Source organism: Mirounga angustirostris, unplaced genomic scaffold (assembly GCF_029215605.1).
Source record: "Mirounga angustirostris isolate CCGP_5_RB_7025 unplaced genomic scaffold, mMirAng1.0.hap1 SCAF_14, whole genome shotgun sequence".
NCBI lineage: Eukaryota > Metazoa > Chordata > Mammalia > Carnivora > Phocidae > Mirounga > Mirounga angustirostris.
This window is the reverse complement of record NW_026991722.1, coordinates 57,801,363-57,824,536: the sequence shown is the minus strand read 5'-3', so window position 1 is coordinate 57,824,536 and position 23,174 is coordinate 57,801,363. Positions and strand designations below refer to the sequence as shown.

General features: G+C 42.4%; 1 protein-coding gene across 8 annotated transcripts in view; it reads right to left on the bottom strand.

Moving 5' to 3' along the window:
• MTCL1 (microtubule crosslinking factor 1) overlaps window positions 1–23,174 on the bottom strand; it is a 121,316-nt gene that overhangs the window by 85,272 nt on the left and 12,870 nt on the right. The gene's annotated exons all lie outside the window — the stretch shown is intronic.

The following is a 23,174-nucleotide window of genomic DNA, read 5'->3' as shown; positions in this document are numbered from 1 at the left end:
ATGGCCATTACTTTATTTCTCAAGGATTTCTCATGCATGAGCAGGTTCCTGCTTCCCTGTACGCATAGGCACAAGAGAACTCTACAGATTGGATTTTGGTTAGTGGAAGAACAACCTAGATAAAGTTAAGTGAGTAAAAAAAGCAACATACAACTATTTCTTTACTAACCAACTACTAAGACAGTTTTGCCTGCAAACTCATTCAACAGAACGGGCTCTAGGAGACATTAACATGTTTTCTAAGAAGAGAACAGTTGTTTTCATAACCCTGAGAACAGAAATGTTACTCTCAGCTCTTTACAATCATAGATATTTACAAAAACCCTTTGTATGGCCCTTAAACATGCACACAGACCTCCCTCTGACCAGGGACCTGGGGTCAGGAGGTCTCCCTGACCTTGTCAGTTCCTGAATTACTCTGACCTCTCTGAATACAAGACAGAGATGCTAATGTTGGTCTCTGGAATATGTATCCTTAATAAGGAGAAATATGGGGGCGCCTGGGTGGCTCAGTTGGTTAAGCGACGACTGCCTTCGGCTCAGGTCATGATCCTGGAGTCCCGGGATCGAGTCCCGCATCGGGCTCCCTGCTCGGCGGGGAACCTGCTTCTCCCTCTGACCCTCCCCCATCTCGTGCTCTCTCTCTGTCTCATTCTCTCTCTCAAATAAATAAATAAAATCTTAAAAAAAAAAAAAATAAGGAGAAATATGGAGAAAGCATCCCATCTAGGATAAGATGTCTTATAAACACCATCAATACACATAGGGATTTCTAAGGGAAACTCATTCATGCTTCTAGTGGAACACTTTTCTGTCACCGCCTGGCCCCCACCATGCACAGGCGCATGCCTATACTCCAATCCTGTTGGGGGACATGCTTCCTGGTGGAACAGCCCCTGCTTGCCTCTTATTGTCCCAACACTTTAGCTCTCACATTTCAGAGAAGGTTTTTTGGATAAACATATGATGTACACAAAAACACACCATTTCCAGACTTCAATAATGTCTTCTACGAGCTAGGTAGACTCTCACTTTAATGCAATATCTGCTACTCAAGGTTCTATGTGTGGTTTCTCATTCTGTTGAGCCTGGTTTACTTATGTATTAGAGCTGCTACAGAATCGTTCAGGGTAGAAGTTGGCTGAAATGGACTCTGTGAGCTCCCCCTTCCAACTGCCAAAGCATCGTGTTCTACCTTATACTCAGACGAGGTCAGTCTAACTAGGCAGTTCTTGGGCAAAACTGTGTATTACATGGAAGGATGGGAGAGCAATCTCAAAAGAAACAGCTCTGCTTCCTATTCCAAAAGCAAAAGAAATGCCATGTCTTTGTTCTCTGCAAATCATATGAGGTCAACTAGACCTTCACAATCTCCCTTAAGGTAGTTTTCTAATTATTTGTGTTTACTGGCCAACATTTCTCAAAATATTAAAGACCATCATCTCAAAAATCATGCTATAAACCCAAAGGGTTCACATTAAGAGTATAAAAAGACTATAAAAAATAATTTTGCAAGAGAAGACAAAAATCATCTTAGCTGTTCATTCTTTGAATTCCCTACTATATGTAAACTGGGAATAAAAATACATCTGTGATACCTATAAATACAAAGACATTATTAGTACATAGAGTAAATTAATTAGAATGACAATATTGCCTTACAGCAGATAGTGCTTTTTTTTTTTTTTTTTTTTTTTTTTTTGAGAGAGAGAGAGAGCGTGTGAGTGCAGGGAAGGGGGAGAGGGAGAAAGAAAGAATCTTAGGCAGGCTCCACACATAGCTCGAGCACAATGCAGGGCTCAATCTCAAGACCCTGAGATCATGACCTGAGCCGAAGTCAAGAGTCAGACGCTTAACCAACTGAGCCACCCAGGCGCCCCTAAAATTATCTTTTAAGAACTACACTAGTAGGGCGCCTGGGTGGCTCAGTTGGTTGAGCGACTGCCTTCAGCTCAGGTCATGATCCCAGGGTCCTGGGATCGAGTCCCACATCGGGCTCCCTGCTCTGCGGGAAGCCTGCTTCTCCCTCTCCCACTCCCCCTGCTTGTGTTCCTGCTCTTGCTATCTCTCTCTCTCTAATAAATAAATAAAATCTTAAAAAAAAAAAAAAGAACTACACTAGTAAGCCCAGAGCAGAGGCAGAAAATGGGCTCCTAAGCTTCTCAGTCAGATGGGTGCCCAAGAGAAAGGAAAGTCTTCTAGTATGGAAATGAGAGAGACAAGGCAAGATGTTTTTGGAGGGAAATGCCATTAGCCATGACATCATTGACTAAATTACTACTTCTTGAATAATATTGAAGGAGAAATAAGAAAAGTGAAAATTGTGTTTTTTAGACCAGATGTACTCCAGTCAGACTGACATGATGGCCCCCTCAGAAAGCCTATATTTAGTGGATACAGATTTTAACTTCTAAAAGCTCTGACTGAAATCTTTTGCTACAGGTCTGCGCACCATCATATGCGCCTGACAGACATTGCTAGGCAACTGGACCTGGACATCAGGCAAATACACTCTGAACCAAGCACAATGGGCCATTAGACTCAAAGTGATCCCAAACACAAGAAATGAGGAAAGTGCACTAAAGTCCCAAGAAGGATTCACAACACTAATCGTAGTAAAACTGCAGCAGTAACAAGAAAATCTTACAAGGAAACAGAGGGAAAAGTCAGGTTACCAACAAAGAATGACAATAGGCTAAGGAGCTACTAATAGACACCAAAAAATTGATACCAGAAATAGATACCAAAAAATAATGGTCTCATGCCTTTAGGAATACTGAGACAAAATGACTGTTAACCTAAAATTGTCTACCAAATTAAATTATTATTTCAGAGTAGGGGCAAAATAATGCTATTTTTTAGATATAAAAAGACCTCTCTTAGAAATGATCTCCTACTTACACTTGCTGAAATAACACTAAAAGATGCATTCCAGCAAGAGGGAAACAGAATCCAGAAAGAAAAGTAGTAACTCGGGTTGGTAAATGTTGGTTTAAATGGTGAATCAACACCAGTACTTACAATTAAAAGAGAAACAAATGGAAGCTTAAGATTGGGGGTAGCAAGGTGGGGAGGATGGCCCTAAATGTGTCTGGAGGTCACAATGTCAGAAGGAGCTTGTCTCATTTAGGAGAACGGTAAATACACTTTAAGAGAGTTTATTAAAATTTGCAAAGGCAATCAGTAAAAAGAGAGAGAAGATATAACTTCTAAACCCACAGAGGGAATGAAAAACAAGTCCAATGTTTTTGACAGAAGGCAGAAAGGTGGGGGGAATAAAGAAGAAAAACCATAGTAGCAGGAAATGTAAAACAGGACAGTAGAATTAAGTCTGGCTACAAGTGCAATCACAATACTCTAAATGGAATAAAGGTACCCTATTAAGACAAGCTCAGATTATCTCTTTCTCTCTCTCTCTCTCTCTCTCTCTCACACACACACACACACACACACACACATAGCTGTTAAAAATATGACATGGAAAAGCTGAAAACAAGCAGAAAAATTACACCAGCAAAAAATACCTAAAAGAAAGCTGATGTAGCAATAGTGATACCAGACAAATTGGAATATAAAGCAAAAGCAATAACTGGGATAAAGAACATATTTAATAATAGGAAAAGAACAATCTACCAAGTTATAACAATCATAGATTTTTATGCACCTAATAATAAAGCAGCAAACACTTCCCCCAAGTCACTTCCTTTATTTTACTTAAATGGCCCAAAAAAGCCACAGACAGAAAGCCAGCCTACTGGTTAGAGGGGCCCACTAGTCGGATGGGCCGTGTCCCTGATTTAGCCACAGTTTCTGTCCTGCAGGTGGTTATGGAGCACTGAGTGGTCCCAATTCTCTAGAAGTTTTGAAGGTATTGAGGGCTGTTTTCCTCCTCTATGCGTCATGGGACTCAAATCCAACCAATTTCCTCAGAGCTGAGAGGATGACAAAGGGGGATTCAAATAAAGGCAGACACCCCCAAGCCCAGCCGCCCTGGAGTTAGGCACCTGCTTGGCCTCTTCAGTGGTTTCTGCTCACTTTGTGTGCTATCAGTGAGCTTCTGAAGACAGCTCCAAGAACACCCCCCACGCCCCCCAGGCACCCCAGCCCACTGGCGTCTGCGCTGGGTACCTTTCTTTGTCCACACTCCAGAAGCTTTCTCAACCAGTCCAGTCTTTAAATACAGGCAGAAGTGACATCACCGAAGGCCACTTCTGACTGCTTTCTCAAAACATCCTTAAAACTCATTAACTTTAAACTTCCCTGTCTCTGTTTAAATTTTTTACTACTAAATGTCAAAACAGAGCCTAGTGCAAGAACTAAACAAAAACTCTAATGAATGCCAACCACTCTACTAAGTTTAGTTTCGTCTGTTTGTTGTTTTTTTAAGATGAAAGTAAAGGAGGAAGCTTTTTGAATCTCTGGCCTCCTAGGACTTTTCTACCTCGTAGGAAGGAACATGAAGTGTTACAATACAGGCAGTATTCAGTGCGGGTTATAGGACTATTCTAAAAAGGAGCTACAAGAAAGCCTTCCCGAATCTTACAGGAATGTTTTCAAATCCCTTCATGTTTCCTTAGGCATCTAACTCAAGTGGGAAGTAATTTGGGCATGAGACATAATAGGGCTTATCCAAGGGCATTAAAAAAAAAAAGTATTACATGTCATATTCCATTGATTTTAAGATACACATTTTCGCATTTCAACATCTCTGAGCTCAGGTCGCATGCTATGATCTATGGCATGTCATGATTTCACTGGCAGTTTATGTTATTTGCTCGTAATGTTACACGTTTTCATCGATGACAATCAATGGAATATGGTCTATCAATGGAAATGGCCATAGCCAGACTGACTCTGTGACACAGGATTAAAAAAATGCAGTGGATTCCCTCCTTTATCCTCTTTGTTTCTTTGTTTTGCATATACACAGCCTTAATGTGCAACAGTGGGCATGTTTATACGTTTCACACATAAGCCCCACTTCTCTTCCAGAAAGGGAAAGGCATTTTGATTAAAAAAAAATAATAAAAGTATTGGCTCTGTCGCTTATAAAGTTGTTAACCACTGGTGTAAGATCCTGTCTGTTTACAAGCTGTGTGACCCAGGGCAAGTTACTTAACATCACCGAGGCTCCATTTTCTCCACTGAAAATGGGTCTGCCCCGCCCGGCTTGCCCAGTTGCTTAAGGATGGAAACTAGGTGAGGCTCTTTGAGCACTGAGTGCTGTGTCTGGAGCCCAGAAAACTGTCAGTCGTGACTGGGAGAGGGGCTCCACCTGCTTCTCCCCACTGCCTGTATCTACTCCCCTGTCCACTCCCTCTAGACGAACTCCCAGCAGGGGGAGATCCCCGGGCCAGCAAACCACCTTTCACCTCTTCTGTCCTTCTCCTGCCAAGGTGTTCTGCCAAGGTGTTCTAATATCCTGAGGGCAGGTGACTACAACAAAATCCCAGCACTCGAGGGGCATGGTTTCAGAGGCCCATGCTAGGCCTTCTCCCCACTGCCTGCAGAGGCTCAGAGGCTGCTGGAGGTGGGCAGGAGGAAGGGAGAGATTGCCGCAGGACCGTCACTGCATTCTAATGACGGTTCCTGTCCCACCTCTGTCCTGGAGGAACAGAGCCACAGGCGATCAGCAATCAGCATCATCCGAGACAGCTAGAAAGGTGTGCTCTCTAGGTGAGTGAAAGGGGAAGAGGACAGAAGAGAAAAACCAGCTAAACTGGGGGCGGCTAGAGACTGTGAATTTGACGAGTGGCAGGTTAAAACAAACCACAGCCAGGCAAAGGCCACTGTCATGTGTGCGCATGCTAGAACCTGGCCTCCGACTTGTTTTAGGAAAACAGTAATTAATGGACAGGAAGCCGCACAGTCACTGCCCTTTATAACTTCTGCGGTCATCAACACACAGCTCGAGACTGTGAATTGGCGACCTCACTAGAGCAATTACATGCTCTGGCTCAATTGTCTGGGGCCTCGGCTTTGATGCACAGAGGTCACTCCGAGGCCCCATCATCCCAAAACGCCTCTTCTGGAAACTCTCATTTTATGCTTCTTAACCTAACCAACCTGTAGCACCTCTCCTGAGTGGGAAATAATTATGATTACAGAGAAGCTTCAGACTTACCATCTCATGGCAGAGACCACTGCTGATCTAAAAATCACCTGGGGAAATTAAAAAAAAAAACAAAACACGATGCCTGGGTCCTACCCCTCCCCCCCATGGTAACATAACTGGCCTGGGCATGGCCTGGGCATCAGGATTCTTAAAAGCTCCCCAGAGATTCTGCTGTGCGGCCAGGGTGGAGCACCACGGGGCTAAAGGGTTCAGCCTCCGCACACACTGCTAAGATCCCTTTCACTACCTAACAAAAAGCAGTGGTGCGAGATGCACCTTGTCACAACCAGCTCTGAGCGCAGCTGTTCTCTAATCCTCCTGCAAAAAAAAAAAAGACGCAAATGTCTACATGATTGTTTCAAAGGGCACCTCTGAAGCTCCTCTTGCAAGCAGTTGACAGCAAACACACTGTGTCCACCTCCGACCCACCTCTTCACAGGGTTAAGAAAACACAGGCCGGCCTGCCCTCTGGAAAAGAGAATAGGGAGCCAAGCTCTGGACTTCTAGGACTTGAAGCCAGATACAATAAGTAGGAAGATAAGAGAGCTTGCCTAAGGTGCTAGGACAAACCTTGTACAGCCCCCTCATGATCGGGTCAAACAAATCCTTCAAGAGGAAAGTACCTGACACCATGGTAATGGCCCAATGCATCCACATCACCACGTGTTCACTGGGTCAATCAGGACTCTTCCTCTGAAGTTTGGGGGGGGTGGGGTGGACGGAAGTGTCCAGCTTAGTATTTGGTGCTCCACTAGTAGAGATTTTGGTCCCCCTCCCAAGGATGTTTGGCAATGCCCACTGACATTGTCACAAATGGGGAGGGGGTTGTTACTTGCATCTGGTAGAGCAGGGCCAGGAATGCTGTTCATCATTCTGCAATGCACAGCACAGCACCCCCCTACAAAGAATTATCCAGCCCCAAATGTCCACAATACTGAGGCTTAAGAAACCCAAGTGATTCCAACGTGTGATGTTTCCATGATGGTTATATGACCTCTGGGCTGCATCACTTAGGTGACCCCATGAGTAACCCTGTTTAAAAATAAATCCAAACCAAAACCAAAAATCTTGGGAAACAAACAAGAAACTCCCAGTGTCACTTCAAAATTGAAAAGCAAAAGAGTGGCATGGCCCATCCCTTAACATGGAATCAGCTAGCCAGTGGGAAAACTGCCTCCAGTTGACATGAGAAAACCTTCCTGCAACTGTCCACTAGCAGGAGCGTTTAAAGCTCTTGATCACTAGAAGTGTTTTAAATGCACATATTAGACCCAAACTGAGGCAACTGTCGCATAAAATGACATCATCTTGTTTTTATTAAAGATTTCTTTTTAAGATTTTATTTATTTATTTGACAGAGAGAGACAAAGTGAGAGAAGGAACATAAGCAGGGGGAGTGGGAGAGGAAGAAGCAGGCTTCCCGCCGAGCAGGGAGTCTGATGCGTGGCTGGATCCCAGGACCCTGGGATCATGACCCAAGCTGAAGGCAGATACTTAACGACTGAGCCACCCAGGTGCCCTAAAATGACATCATCTTTAAATCATATTTTTCCTATGATTTACAAATATAATAAATGGAAGATTCTCAGAAATGATTCTATTTCACTCATTTATGAGAAAAGTTATTAATGCCCATGAACAAACACAGACCCAAGTATTGGAAAGCCTCTTCACATCCCCACTCTCCGTGTGGTCTTCGAACTAACTGTGGAGACATGCCTGGTGCCCTGACACCCCACTGCTGATTTCCCCAAACTGCCCTCTTGCTCACGCCACTCCTCTGGCCAGACAGACAAAGCCAGGGATGATGGGAGGACAACTGACGAGGGTCTACTCTGACTCTTCAGAATGAAGTAATAAACACAATTAGTGCTTGATAAATAAACATTGTTTTGTCTGGGAAATCAGCTCACATCAGCATCTAAAAACGAAGAGCAACCCAGTTCAAATGCCAACCACCTGATGAACACGCCCCACATTTTCCACATTCCCTCATTCCAGTAAAATGACTGTGGGTCATGAGAAAGAGCACCTGCGATGTTGGGGATCAAATGAGAACCCAGCATCCCACATGAACATTCTTTCAGTAAAAAGATTAACCAATCTACACAAATAAACCACGAGGGAAAGTGCCCCGGGAGAGCTTAGGGTCTCTCCTTTCTCTGAGGCTCATCCTTAGGTCAGAAAGCAAACACTGCTGGAGCAACTGCTCAAAGGCAAGGCATTCTGTGTGCTTGTGTAACCATATATACATATCACTGGGTGCCTTTTCAATGCTGAGTAATTTTTGATTACTAGGGGGAAAAATGAAAACTGCTTATTTGGCTCATAATCATACCACTCAGTGTATGATGACTCTCACTTGAGTCAGAGAAATACCCAGAAAGTATACTCAGGAAACAGATACTACCATGTAGTATTTTCTAAGCATTTCTATTTCTCTGACTCTTGACTCTGCATTTGAAGACAAGTTACCTAAGTATATCACACCAATAACATGACTTACAGCATGTAAATCTGATAGACTCAAGTATCAATTGTAAACTTTGAAAACAGAAGTATTTTTTATTTATTCCCATAGCACAAACTTGATGCAATTAACATTCTAGTGAAGTGTAGAACAGAAATAAGTGCTCTGTCCCTACTTTGATTATTTTTTTTTAAAGATTTTACTTATTTGTTTGACAGAGGGAGACACAGCGAGAGAGGGAACACAAGCAGGGGGAGTAGGAGAGGGAGAAGCAGGCTTCCCGCTGAGCAGGGAGCCCGATGCGGGGCTCAATCCCAGGACCCTGGGATCATGACCTGAGCCAAAGGCAGACGCTTAACGGCTGAGCCACCCAGGCGCCCCTCTACTTTGATTATTTTTAATGACAAGCAATGTGAACACAGTGTCTGTTTCACTGCAATTCACAAGTTCTAGTCTAATTGCTTACACAGCAGGAGGTAACATGTTTCTGCCATGTATCCCACATTATCAAAGGTTCCCATCTGCCAAGAAAGGTGGTGTTGAGGAAAGAAAAGAAATAGCTGGGTCTTAAATCTCTGTGGCTTGCAAATCAAAGGCCGCTCACACAGCCTGGCTGCTTCTGACGTGGCCATGCCAGGGGGGCCATCCTCTGCCTCAAAGGCCAGCTGAGCACCCCCAGTGCCTGCGGATGACCCGCTGAGGAAACAGCTAGAGAGGAGCCCACTCAGCTCTCGGGGGACAACTGGGTGAGGTACGATCCCAGCGATGGACACCCTGAGCCTGCCTGAATATGCAGGAAGCTGACAGAAAGCAGCTTTCCTTATCACTAACCGAACAGGGTGATTTCATGACCCACACAGGGTCATTATCAAAATTCTTGACCTGGAGTGGAATTACTGGTTTGTATTCACTGTCCTGAGGTAAACATTTACAGTATGGGAAATTCCTCACCAGGAGATCTGTAAATATGTTATGGCTCTTTCTCAAGGAGAAATAAAGATGATGAAACTTTCACTCATTCAACAAATATTTACTGAATGCTTGATAAGGGCAGGGATGTGCAGACATACATCTGCATCCTATAAGGCAGAGACAGGAGTGTTCTGAAATGCCACTGAGGGGTCCAATGAGACTCAAACTGCTGGTTGGAGCAGACACAGCAGTTTCAAGATTTATACTGCTAAGTCATCCAGGCTGTATTGGCAGAAATCAATGGAACAGAACAGAGAACCCAGAAAACAGACCTACACATGTATGTCCAACTGAGTTTTGACAAGGTGCAAAGTAATTCAATGGAGGAAAGACAGCCTTTTCAACAAATGGTGCTGGAGCAATTAGACATCCGTAGGTAAAAAAAAAAAAAGGAAAAAAAATGAACTTGACCTAAGTCTCATGCCTTACACAAAAATGAATTCAAAATGGACCATGGACAAGGATGCAGGGAAAGGAGAACCCTCTTATACGGTTGGTGGGAAAGCAAACTGGTGCAACCACTCTGGAAAACTATGGAGGTTCCTCAAAAAGTTAAAAATAGAGCTACCCTCCAGCAATCACATTACTGGGTATTTATCCAAAGGACACAAAAACACTGATTTGACAGGGCACATGTACCCAATGTTTATAGCAACATTATCAACCATAGCCAAACCATGGGAAGAGCCCAAATGTCCACTGACTGATGAATGGATAAAGAAGATATGGTGTAGGGGCGCCTGGGTGGCTCAGTCGGTTAAGCGACTGCCTTCGGCTCAGGTCATGATCCTGGAGTCCCGCATCGGGCTCCCTGCTCAGCGGGGAGTCTGCTTCTCCCTCTGACCCTCCTCCCTCTCGTGCTCTCTGTCTCTCATTCTCTGTCGCAAATAAATAAATAAAATCTAAAAAAAAAAAAAAAGAAGAAGATATGGTGTATATATACGATGGGATATTACTCAACCATCAAAAAGAATGAAATCTTACCATTTGCGATGATGTGGATGGAACTAGAGGATATTATGCTAGGCGAAAAAGTCAGAGAAAGACAAATACCATATGATTTCACTCATATGCGGAATTTAACAAAGAAGACAGATGAACATATGGGAAGGGGGAAAGTAAAAAAGGAGAGAGGGAAACAAACCATAAGGGACTCTTAACTACAGAGAACAAACTGGGAGGATTGCTGGAGGGGGGCTGGGTAGAGGATGGGTTAAATGGGTGATGGGTATTAAGGAGGGCACTTGTGATCAGCACTGGGTGTTATATGTAAGGGATGAATCACTGAATTCTATTTGTATATTAACTAGAATTATTAAAAAAAAATGGACCATGGATTTAAATGTAAAACAAAACATTTTTAAAAATAGAAGAAAATATTCAGAATCTAGGGCTAAGCAAAGAGCATACCATAAAAGGAAACATTTATAAATTGAACTTCATCAAAATTAAAAACATTTGCCAAGAGGGAGAAAGACCCCACTGAAAGGATAAGAGACAGGCTTGGAGTGAGAGAAAATATTTGCAAACAATATATTCAACAAAGGACTAGTATCTAGAATACAGAACAAACTCTGAAAACTCAACAGTAGTTTAAAAAAAACAAACAAGCAATCCAGTTAGAAAATGGGCAAAAAACATAAAGAGACGTTTCACCAAAGAGGAAATACACATGGCAAATATCACAGGAAAATATGTCCAACATCATTAGCCATTAGGGAAATGCAAATGAAAGCCACAATGAGGGGTGTCTGGCTGGCTGTCAATGGAGCGTGTGACTCTTGATCTCAGAGTTGTAAGTTCGAGCCCCCTGCTGGGTAGAGAGAACTTAAAAATAAAATCTTAAAAATAATAATAATAAAATAAAACCACAATGAGATATCACTTATCAGAGTAAGTAAAATAAAAAAACAGTGACAACACCAAATGCTGGTGAGGATGCTGAGAAACTGGAGCACTCTCTCATTGCTGGTAGCAATGTTAAATGGTATAGCCACTCTGGAAAACAGTCTGGCACTTTCTTTAAAAAATTAGATATGCAACTACTATACTACCCAGGAAATGACATCCCAGGCATTTATCCCAGAGAAATGAAGCCTTATGTTCCCACAAAAACCTGTACACCAATGTTCACAGCAACTCTATTTGTAAAAGCCCCAAACTGGAAACAACCTGAATGTCCTGCATCTAACGAGTAGGTGAATGACTAAACACTGTGGCACATGTGTGCCTTGGAACACTACTCAGCAGGAAAAGGACACCAACTATGGATATGCACAACCACCTGGATGAATCTCTGGAGAATGCTAAAGAGTGAAAAAAGTCAATGATTCCATTCATATAACAGTTTTGGAATGACAAAATTATCAAAACGGAGAACATTGCTGGGGATGAGTATGGAGTGGGTACAGGAGGGAAGTGGGTGTGGCCATAAAAGGTCACCGTGAGGGATCCTTGTGGTGATGGATTGTTCCACAGCTTGACTGAATCAATGTGGCTATCCTAGTTCTGGTACCATACTAGAGTTTATCCCTGGGGGAAACGGTACATGAGACCTCCCGTATTATTTCTTACAACTGCCTCCAAGTTTACAAGTATCTCAAAACAAAAAGTTTAATTAAAAATAAAAAATACCAGGGGCACCTGGGTGGCTCAGTTGGTTAAGCGACTGCCTTCGGCTCAGGTCATGATCCTGGAGTCCCGGGATCGAGTCCCGCATCGGGCTCCCTGCTCGGTGGGGAGTCTGCTTCTCCCTCTGACCCTCCTCCCTCTCATGCTCTCTCTCTCATTCTCCCTTTCAAATAAATAAATAAAATCTTTATAAATAAATAAATAAAATAAAAATATAAAAAAATAAATAAATAAATAAATAAATAAAAAATACCATACTAAAAATACTATACTAAGAAGTATATAGGGTGTGCTTCTGATTTCATATGAAAAATGAGCTGTATCTCTGGGACGTTAGCATGATGGAAACTTTTTCCCTCTACTTTTCGACCATTCTCTAGCAACCATGTAATGGTTTAATCATATGAAAATGTTTGTTCAGAGGTCAGAAAAGTGTTATAGAAGGCTTCAAGGAGGAGGTGGCATTTCTGGGAGAATCTTTAAGAATGGGCAACGTTTCACAGGCATCTTGGAACAATCCTGGGGAAAGAACGGCAGGAACCACGGGGCAGGATGGAAGGAGAGGGCCATGGGAGGCCCCCATGGCAGTGAGTGGTAAGACAGGCTGAGAGGCCTGCACTCACTCTCTTCAAAGGTAAATTCTGCTCTCCTTCCTATAATTTTCTCGGTAGAGATGAAAGAAGCAGCTTAATAAATACTTCTAAAAGTAGAAATTAATTTTATATGAAAGCGTTAATGGGTCAAAGAAAGACACAGGTGCCCTTCCTCACCAACCCATTGGAGCAGGGAACCTAGGACTGCTCTCTCTTCCAGCAGCTTCCCCTGAACACCACAGTCAAGCTGGCCCCACAAGTGCTTACCTCCTGCCCTGACCTGGGAACCCGCCTCTTCCTCCTGGGCCTACAGAGAAGGGAGGAGGTAGGGCTAGAGTTAAGGTCCTAAGGAAAGAAGGAGTGGAGGAGGGTTTCTGGGAGTCAGGAGACCCGGGGTAGCCGCCATTCACAACCTACCCAGACCTTGGTTTCCTCGTGTAGGTAATGGGGAGGTCGGCTAACTCATCTCCAGGATTCTTCTGGCTCTGACGCTCAGTCGGCCTGAGGTCCCCAGGCCTGGGTCTGGCCATGCATGCCAGATCCCAGGAGAGCCACCAAACTCAGTTACTCCTTCTGAAGTCCTGCCTGTGTCCTCACCACTGTTTTCTTTCTTTTCCAACATAACAGCCACACTATGTGCAAGTAACATAGCCCTTTGACAACAAAACTTAACAAAATAGCATAACCCAAGAAACGAAAGCATTTCAAAAACTCGAACCTGGGCAAGCCCCACATCCGTCTTGGAGCCTCCACCACAGCTCACCACGAAGAAGTAAATGCGCCTGCCCAGAGAGTGCACGAGACAGTGCCCATGGAAGAGAGCATGCGGACCACTGTGAAGTGGGTCACAGCACTTTTACCTGCCTTCTAGAAGACCTTTGTATGATTCTGTCTTGATTTTGACAAGAAATCACTCCAAGGACACCCATTCTGAGTGACCAGAACAGATTGTGATGGGCTCTCCTTGTGCCTTTCTGGTAACAGCGTGAAATTAGCCATTAGTACTATTTATCGTTGTTTAACTGAACACACATCCCCTTTCTTCCCAGACACCCAAACCGTTCCAATTACAGCTTAAGCATTCAAAATTATTTATGCCAAATCTTCCTACAGTTGCTGCCCTCTTCCTAATCCTCCCCAGCCTGTGAAATCTGGATTTTCTGGCCTGGTATTTATTCCCTCGGTTGAGGAGGCTCTACTCTAATCCCATCCCTGCCTCCTGGTCTGATGAGAGCCTACAAAAGGCCATTTCCCTCCAGACTCCTGTGCAGACACAGATACATACGTGTGTGTATGTGCGCGCACACACACACACACACACCCCAGACTCTACTTGTGTTTTAGTGCTTTGGAAGAAGACGTAACCAGACACCCTGATTCTTCCTGCTCTCATCCCATTTCACCTCATTATTAACTCAGCAGGCCAGCTAACTGGGATATCATTCAGGGCACTGCATTTCTCCCCACTTCCTGCTCTCTAGTTAGAGTCACCCTGCCCCCCTAACTCATGAGACCAGCAAATGGAACCAGATGCTACTTATCCCTCCCGAGGTATCTTGGAGAGCCTGCCAAGCTAACACAAAGAATGCCTGCCTGTACTCTGCAGGCCCTGCCAGCCCGCAGTCCACCACTGACTGGACCAGGAGCGAGGCCCTGACTGACTGCACAGCAGCTGCCAACAACCTGGTCGGGGTCCAAGGAGATGCCCTGGCATGGGGCCTCTGCCCAAAGATGCTTTACACTGGCTCACTCAAGCATATCTTTTTCTTATAAGGAGGACCATAAAGTCTGGAAACACAGATAATGTTTTATTAAATGATAGCATAATAGCAATAAACCATTTATTATGTTTGTACACCTATGCTTCCAGATTTTATGGCCTTCTGAGAGTTTGAATGCAATGAATGACAGAGAGAAAAGTCCTCACCCACTGGTTGAGAAAAAAGCAGAAAGACTATCTTAGTCTGTTCAGGCTGCTAGAACTCAAATACTTTGGACTGGGTGGTTTCAAGGACAAACATTTATTTCTCAGTTCTGAAGGCTGGGAAACCTAAGATCACAGTGCTGGCAGATTGGGTGTCTAGTGAGAAGCCACTTGCTGGTTCATCAAGGGCCATCTTTTCACTGTGTCCTTACCTGGTGGAAGGGGCAAGGGAGTTCTGGGGTCTCTTTGAAAAGGGCACTAATCCCATCCACAAGGGCTCCACCTTCATAATCCAATCACTTCCCAAAGGATCCACCTCCTCATTCCATCCTAGTGGGAATTAGGATTTAACAAATGAATTGGCAGGGGGTTGGGGATATAAACATTCAGTCTCTAGCAAATACCTACAGAGAATATAGGCAAGTAGAAGCCATGATGTAACAGAATCCGTGAGTTTAAAAAAAGCCCTGGGGCAAATGGGAACTGGTGCGTAGCAGGGTAGAAGGAAATGAACAGAGAGAGGCGGGGACATAAGTGCTGAGTCATGAAATGGAAGACCACTGGGGTTACTCATGGCACTCTAGAGCACTACTAGAAAGCTTCCGCTGAACTCTGAAGGGTTACATCCTGTTTTGGCAACACAGCACACTGAGCTATCTTGAGCCTTCCCCCAACAAACAGCTAGAAATGCTAAAGAAACCACAAAAAGCAGAAATTTATACACAGCTGACTGACGCATTCACAAAAGGAAAATTCCCTAGTATCAGAAATGCATAAGGGATTAAGGGGCTAGAGGGCAGCAGGGACTGGTAGAAGTTCTCTTACCCAGAAATAGGCACTCTAGTCAGGGGCATGAGAAGAATCTTCGATAAATGCACCCAGACAACACACTAAAGGATGCACTGAAAGTAAACTAAAAATCACTTGGAAAGGGGGAGAGTAATAACCTTCTGCTCAGAATACTGGGTGGTGACAAAAAAAAAAAAAAAATCTCCTTTGAAGTATAAAAATATTTAGATGTATGCCACATACAAGTTTGATATCCCATTGACACACCCCCTTTGGCACACAACTCCATGAGCCCAAAATTAACAAGTGTATTTATTTGGACCAATACTACTATTGCAGCATTTGGAAAAGACCAACGCAAAATCTCACTAAGAAGACATTTCAACAAAACTTCATGGAATTCCCACTAAGAAATGAGTTCTTCTTAGAGCTCATAAAAAAATCCACCTTAGGTGAGAGACAGCAGATCTAAAAAACAGAGGGATTGGTAACACCTAAGAACTCAAGAAAATGGAACAAACTGAAAGAGGCTATGATTTTTCAATGTTTCAAAATTTAAGGAAGAAATATCATAAGCAAAAAAGAAACTTATGAAACAGAACAAGCAAATTTTTAAAAATTCATTCCATTGAAATGAAAACTTAGTGGATGAATAAAACAGTAATTCTTTTGTAGAGAAGAGAATTTATAACTTGGACAAGAAATGAAGTAATTATTCAAAATAAAGCCCAGTGGGGCACCTGTGTGGCTCAGTCAGTTGAACATCCAACTCTTGGTTTCTGCTTAGGTCATGATCTCATACCCTGGGATTGAGCCCTATCTTGGACTCCGCTCAGTGGGAGGTCTGCTTGAAATTTCTCCCTCTGCCTGCACCCCACTCCCTCATGTGCACAAGCATGCATGCACATGCACGCGTTTTCTCTCTCTGTCTCTGTAAAATAAATAAATAAATCTTTAAAAATATATATATAGCACAGAGATAAGATTAAAAAAAAAAAGGACAGTTAGACAAGATGGTGGCTGGAATAAGAATGGCCAACAGAAGTTCCTACATAAGACTAACAGGAATTCTAGAAATGATACAGAAAATGGGGGAAGAAACACTAGTTAAAGACATAATTTCAGGGGCGCCTGGGTGGCTCAGTTGGTTAAGTGACTGCCTTCGGCTCAGGTCATGATCCTGGAGTCCCTGGATCGAGTCCCGCATCGGGCTCCCTGCTCGGCAGGGAGTCTGCTTCTCCCTCTGACCCTCCCCCCTCTCATGTGCTCTCTCTCATTCTCTCTCTCTCAAATAAATAAATAAAATCTTAAAAAAAAAAAAAGACATAATTTCATTACTGAACATTATTCAAAGAGTGAGAATTTTCCAGATGTCATGAAAGACATAAACAGATTGACAATGAGTGTTGCCTAAAATATAAAAATAAATCTAGATACACCTGGTTGAAACTACAGAATACCAAACACAAAAGAAAAGCATAAAAGTAAACAGGAAGTAAAGACAGATCATCTACAAAAATGAGAATTATCTGACAGCAGACCTCTTGATAGCAAAATAGAAACAGAAGATAATAAAAAATATTATCTTTGAAGTGTTAGGATCCTATGCCCAACTAAATATCTTTCAAGACTGAGGATGACATAACAGCATTTTTAAGAATACCATTTACTGAAAGAAAACACTCAAGGGTATGTTAATAGATCAGCAAGAAGAAAACTGAACTCAGAAGGAAGGAGTAACACTAAAAAGCAATGATAACATTAGAAAATATGTAAATGCATCTAAATAAGCATTAACTGTTAAATTAGCCAACTTTTGGGGGGGATGGTTTTAAAAAGATAAAACTAAAATGATACTACATAATAAGAGTATGAAACACAGGAGCTGATTGGAGTTGAAGCTTTCTAAGATGCTTATATTACTAAGGAGAAGAATGGGGATAATGATTAGTTTTAGACATTAAGTCAAACAGGCATGTTAAATATGTAAGAGTAATTTTTAAAACAGTAATACAAATTCCTAATGAAGCAAAAGAATATGAGATTTGAAAATTCAATCAAAGAGAAATCAACATTAAAAAATAGAAAAAAGAAATGAAGAAAAGGCATGGAATTTACAAACATAAGATACAGTGATAGAAATAAATTCAAACACATCATAATCCATAACAAATCCATAATAAATATAAATGGATTAAATTCACAAGTTTTTTTAAAAAAAGGTATTATCAGATTCCATTTTAAAAAAGATAGCTATAGACCAGTCACAAGAAATACACCTAAAATATAATGACATAGAAAAATGAAAACTAATGGAAGCACAGAAAAGCTATACCAGGCAAATTAAAAAAAAAAAAAAGAATACGTTAGAATAATCATTCTAACATCATTATCAAATGATAAAGGGAACAATTCATCATCAAAAAAGTTCTAAAAAACAGTTCTAAATCTGTATGCATTTATATTCAAAATATATAAGCAAAATTTGACAGATTACAAGAGAATATAAATACAAAATTATAACAGGTGATATTAACATACCTTTATCCTAAATAGATATATTTAGGAGACAAAACAAAACTATAAAGGATATAAAAAACTTGAACAACACAATTAACAAATGATCTAAAAAATCTTTTTCCAAATTGCAGCAATATACCAATGGACTGTAAATCAAACATATAACTACCATTTAAAAAACAGAACAGGGGGCACCTGGGTGGCCTGGTCATTAAGCGTCTGCCTTAGGCTCAGGTCATGATCCCAGGGTTCTAGGATCAAGCCCCACTTTGGGCTCCCTGTTCTGCAGGAAGCCTGTTCTCCCTCTCCTACTCCCCCTGCTTGTGGTCCCTCTCTCGCTGTGTCGCTCTCTGTCAAAAAAATAAATAAAATCTTTAAAAATAAATAAATTAAATAAATAAACAGAACTGAATAGAATTGAAAATATCAAAATGCATCCCATATGGCAAAGATAGGCATTATTTTGTGAAACCTTTATGTTTGTATTTTGAGTGATGATACAAAATGTACTGCTTGCTGTGAGTTAAAGTTTGAAAGTCTTCAATCTAATGGATTTAAAGTCTTCACCCCAAAACTGGAGCATATGCTTTCCTCTCAAGCACTCAGGAAATATTTACAAAATCTGAACCATTTACTAGCCACGAAGTCTCAACCAAACCCAGAGAATCAATATCACATCCTGAATGGTGCTGAAAGATGGCCCACAAGAGCTATCTGGCTGCTAATTGGTTCCCTGTGGCTTCATTCAACATTCCCTATTAGGGTGGATGGGTAAAAGGGGTAAGGGCAATCAAAAGATACAAACTTCCAGTTATAATAAAATAAATAAGTCATGGGATATAATGTACAGCATAATGACCATAGTTAACAATACTGTACTGCATATTTGAAAGTTGGTAAGAGAGTAGATCTCAGAAGTTCTCATCACAAGAAAAAAAATTTTTGGACCCATGTGTTTAACGAGGAATGTTAACCAGTTATTGTAGTGATCATTTTGCAATATATACAAATATTGAACCATTACACCTGAAACTAATATAATGTTATATGTCAATTATACCTCAATAAGAAAAAAAGAAAAAAAAAAAAGCCCAGTTCCCTGGAATGATCTAGAACATGTCTCTGTCCCTTGCAAGTGCCAACTAACTTGGCCAGTTATTATAGTGTCTAACATGTATAAGTACTCAAAAATTTGGGTAGAATGAAAAACTCCTCAGTGGAAGCAATCTTTAAGAAGCTGAAACTAAGCTAAGATTAACCATTTTCAACCTGACGAGATATTTCATCACAGAGTTGAGTACTAGAAGAAATATATCCCTCAGAAGGCAAAAACATTTTGAACTTGCATGAGTGGCAGGGTGTATGGGTGTTGGGTGCAAGGACCATAGGCAAATAGGCACAAGGAAGCAGGCAGGCAAGCTAGCTAGCCAGAAGGGACAATTCCAGATAGTTTCATATTGCCAACCCTCTTGAATCGTCTTATCGGTCAATGGAGACAGTGACTTTTCTAAGACCCACTCGGTTCAAAGGGGACCAGAGGGCACAGATTCTTCTCATCTTGCTCTGCTGCCTTTTATTTCACTCCAGGGTCTGCAGCGGTGGGGTGGGAAACCCAGCTGGGAGACAGGGATGGTCCCCGGCAGGAAGGGTCCTCTATGTCACGCTAGAGAGTTAGACAATTGGGAGCCAGGGCAAGTTCATGTGTTTAAGCAGAGAGTCCCATTGTCAGCGTTGGGGGAGTGTCGAAGATAAAACAGAGAAGGGAAGGACCAGAAGTAGCATCTGTCTTTAATGGGTTGACGGCATAGAGTCAGCTCTCAAATATTCACTTGAGAGAAGACTGGTCAAAGTACGGGTAGAAGAGAGAATCTAAAAATGTTTATTTGAGGTGAAAACCAACCATCTTAAAGTGTGCAACACAGAGGCATTTAGTACATTCACAGGGTTGTGCAGCCATCACCTCTATCTGGTTTAACACATTTTCGTCACCCCAGAAGCAGACCCCATACTCATTAAGCAGTCCTCTCTCTTCTCCCCAGCCCCTGGAAACCACTGATCTGTTTTCTGTCTGTGGATTTACCTATTCCGAATTACTTCGATAAATGGAATTGTGCTATATGTCCAGCTTCTTTTCCTTGGTCTATTTTCGTGGTCCATCCATGGTACAGCATATATCAGTGAGAGAGAAAAATGAAATCTTGCCATTTGCATCAATGTGAATGGAACTAAAGCATATGATGCTAAGTGAAATAAGTCAATCAGAGAAAGACGATTATCATATGAGCTCACTGATATGTGTGGAAATCAAGAAACAAAGCAGAGGATCATAGGGGAAGGGAGGAAAAAATAAAACAAGATGAAATCAGAGAGGGAGACAAACCATCAGAGACTCTTAATCATAGGAAACAAACTGAGGGTTGCTGGAAGGGAGGAGGATGGAGGGATGGAGTAACTGGGTGATGGGCATTAAGGAGGGCACGTGATGGAATGAGCACTGGGTATTATATAAGACTGATAAGTCACAGACCTGTACCTCTGAAACCAATAATATATTATATGTTAGTTAATTGAATTTAAATTTAAAAATGTTTAAAAAAATCATGTTTTCAGGGGTGCCTAGGAGGCTCAGTTGGTTAAGCGTCTGCCTTTGGCTTAGGTCATGATTTCAGGGTCTTGGGATCCAGCCTGGCATGGGGCTCCATACTCGGTGGGGAACCTGTTTCTCCCTGTGACCCTCCCCCTGACTTGTGTTCTCTCTCTTGCTCTGCTCTCTCTTTCAAATAAATAAATAAATAATCTTTAAAAAAAGAAAAAAAGAAAATTCCTAAGACTGCAAAAGCAGAAGACCAGAATCTGAAGGCAATCTCAGTATGAACAGCAGTAAGAGAGGTCAGGTTAACCACCATTGCTCGAGCCTGAGGGACTAGCAGGACCGTAGCATTGTGAAAACAAATAGGAAAGACAGAGAAGATTCAGGTGGGGCCAACGGTGACAAGTCTGTTTCTGGACTCTCTGAGTTCGAAGTGCTATGGGAAATCCATCTTGGAGAAGTCCACCAGGCAGCTGCATAGTCTGCAGCTCTGGAGAGAAGCCCCTGCAACAGCCACAGGGCTGAAGAGGCACGGAGATGCACTGTTTTACTGTCCTCCAAGGCTCAGGGGGCCACAGTCGTCTGCAACTACTTCTGTCATTCAGAGACACACGAACTCTCCTTGCCTTTTCCGGAATGTGACTCATCCGATTACAAAACTTCAGAGGTGAACAATAACGAGCTGGATTCAAGATAGAGCAAATATCATCCTCACCCTAGAGCAAAGCTCACAGCACGTTCCGTTCTGGCTTCAGTAAAAAGAATCCATTCACGGAGCCCACAGCCGGCACTTACCAATAAGTATCTCCTCTACCACCTTTGAACCTTGGATCACCTGGTTGCATCGTTCTCTGCTTCCAGCACAGTCCAGAGTATCTACCTTCTGCAGACTCCTGTCAGTTTTATGATTCATTTAGAATCATGAAGTTTGGCGCAAATATGTAGCCGCCCTAGTCTTACTGCAACTCTCCAGGTAAAATACTGATTGCAGCCCAGCTGAGTAATCCCTGTGAGTGATTCTAACCCATAAAGGCAGGGAGAGGCTGACCCTGCCACCGCCTCTGTGTACATCCAACCTCAGCCAACATCACAGTTCTCTGAAGATCCTTGCCTCACCTCTGCCTGGCACTGAATGTCAGTAATCATTTCCCTCCCTGAGGAGCTATTTGTGACCTGATGCCAAGTCCTACACAAATTCAGTTCCACGGGGGCAAGACAAACTTTGTTTGCTTTGAATATATTTATTTACTTACTTATGTGTATATATAATTTAAATATTTATATGTAGGCATATACACATATAACATTTATAAAATATACTCCTAAGATGTTTTCTGTACCCTCAAGGTCAGGCTCAAACTGGAAATTCTGAGAAAAGAAACCATATGGCAAACCTTCTAGCAAACTTAGATCAAAGGAGAAAGAAGGAAGTAAAGAACTAGCAACCCCAAATGCAGAGGTAAGAGACCCACAAGGCGAGGAGAAATCCCCCCAGTCCCCAGGGTAAGTACACATGTAAGTTAAGGAGCAAGGGTTACCCATGATGAAAGAACGTGCTGTGAAGCTCACCAAGTCCTCAGGCAAGCTGTGGTCACCACAGCTCCACATTCTCGCCCTTCATTCACTCCCTCACCCTGCACGTCCCTGACGACGCCTAAGTGCCAGGCACTGTTCTAGGCATAGAGACCCCATAGTGAACTACACAGACACACCCTCTTCCCACAGAGCTCAGGTCCTAGAGGCACATTAGTGAAGACGACAAAGAAATAAAACCCGTGGCAATTTCAGACAAGTGCTGACAATACACAAGTAATTCACCAAAATCCAAAGCATGTCAGATGGGAAGGTAGATAGGGATGGCCAGGGTGGAGGCAGGGACAACTTGAATGTGTAAGTGTGGGGGAGCCAGGAGGCTGAGGTGAGATATCAGCAGGGACCTGAAGGCGAGGGACTGAGCCCTAGGGCTGTGGATCTCTGGAAAAAGAATGTCGGAGCCCCCCAACCTCAAGAACATCATGGCACCTGAGTGGCTGTGAGGGGGCAGGGGTGGAAGCAGAGAGGTAGCCACACCAGCTCCTTTGCTGTGATTTTTTTGTTTTGCCAGCCATGTGTCAAATTGAGTTGTAAACATCTTGGGAGCAGAGCCTGTGCTGCCATGTTCACATCTGTATCCCCAGGGCATGGTACGGAGCCTGAATTAAGTGTGGGCAGGCGCATGGCTGGATGGATGAGGAGTAACTAAGTGAATCGGGAAACTTGGCCAAAGGGAAAATGCACTAAGTGAGGCCGTTAGCAGGTAATAATGCTGGCTTTAGCCATCACCATAAAGGCCTAACCAATAGCTTTTACCTCCATCAATATGCAGGATATTTTCCAAGAAAATATACAGCTTTAATCTTATAATGGAAGTCAATAACAAAACAGCTTTTGCATTACTGTATGCAAAGGGAAATATATATATTTATATTTATATATATATATATTCATTTTCTAGACGCTTTGCTAGAATACATTCACTCCCTCAAATAAAAAGAAAAGCCCTATATTTAAACCATAGTGCCTGAATAATA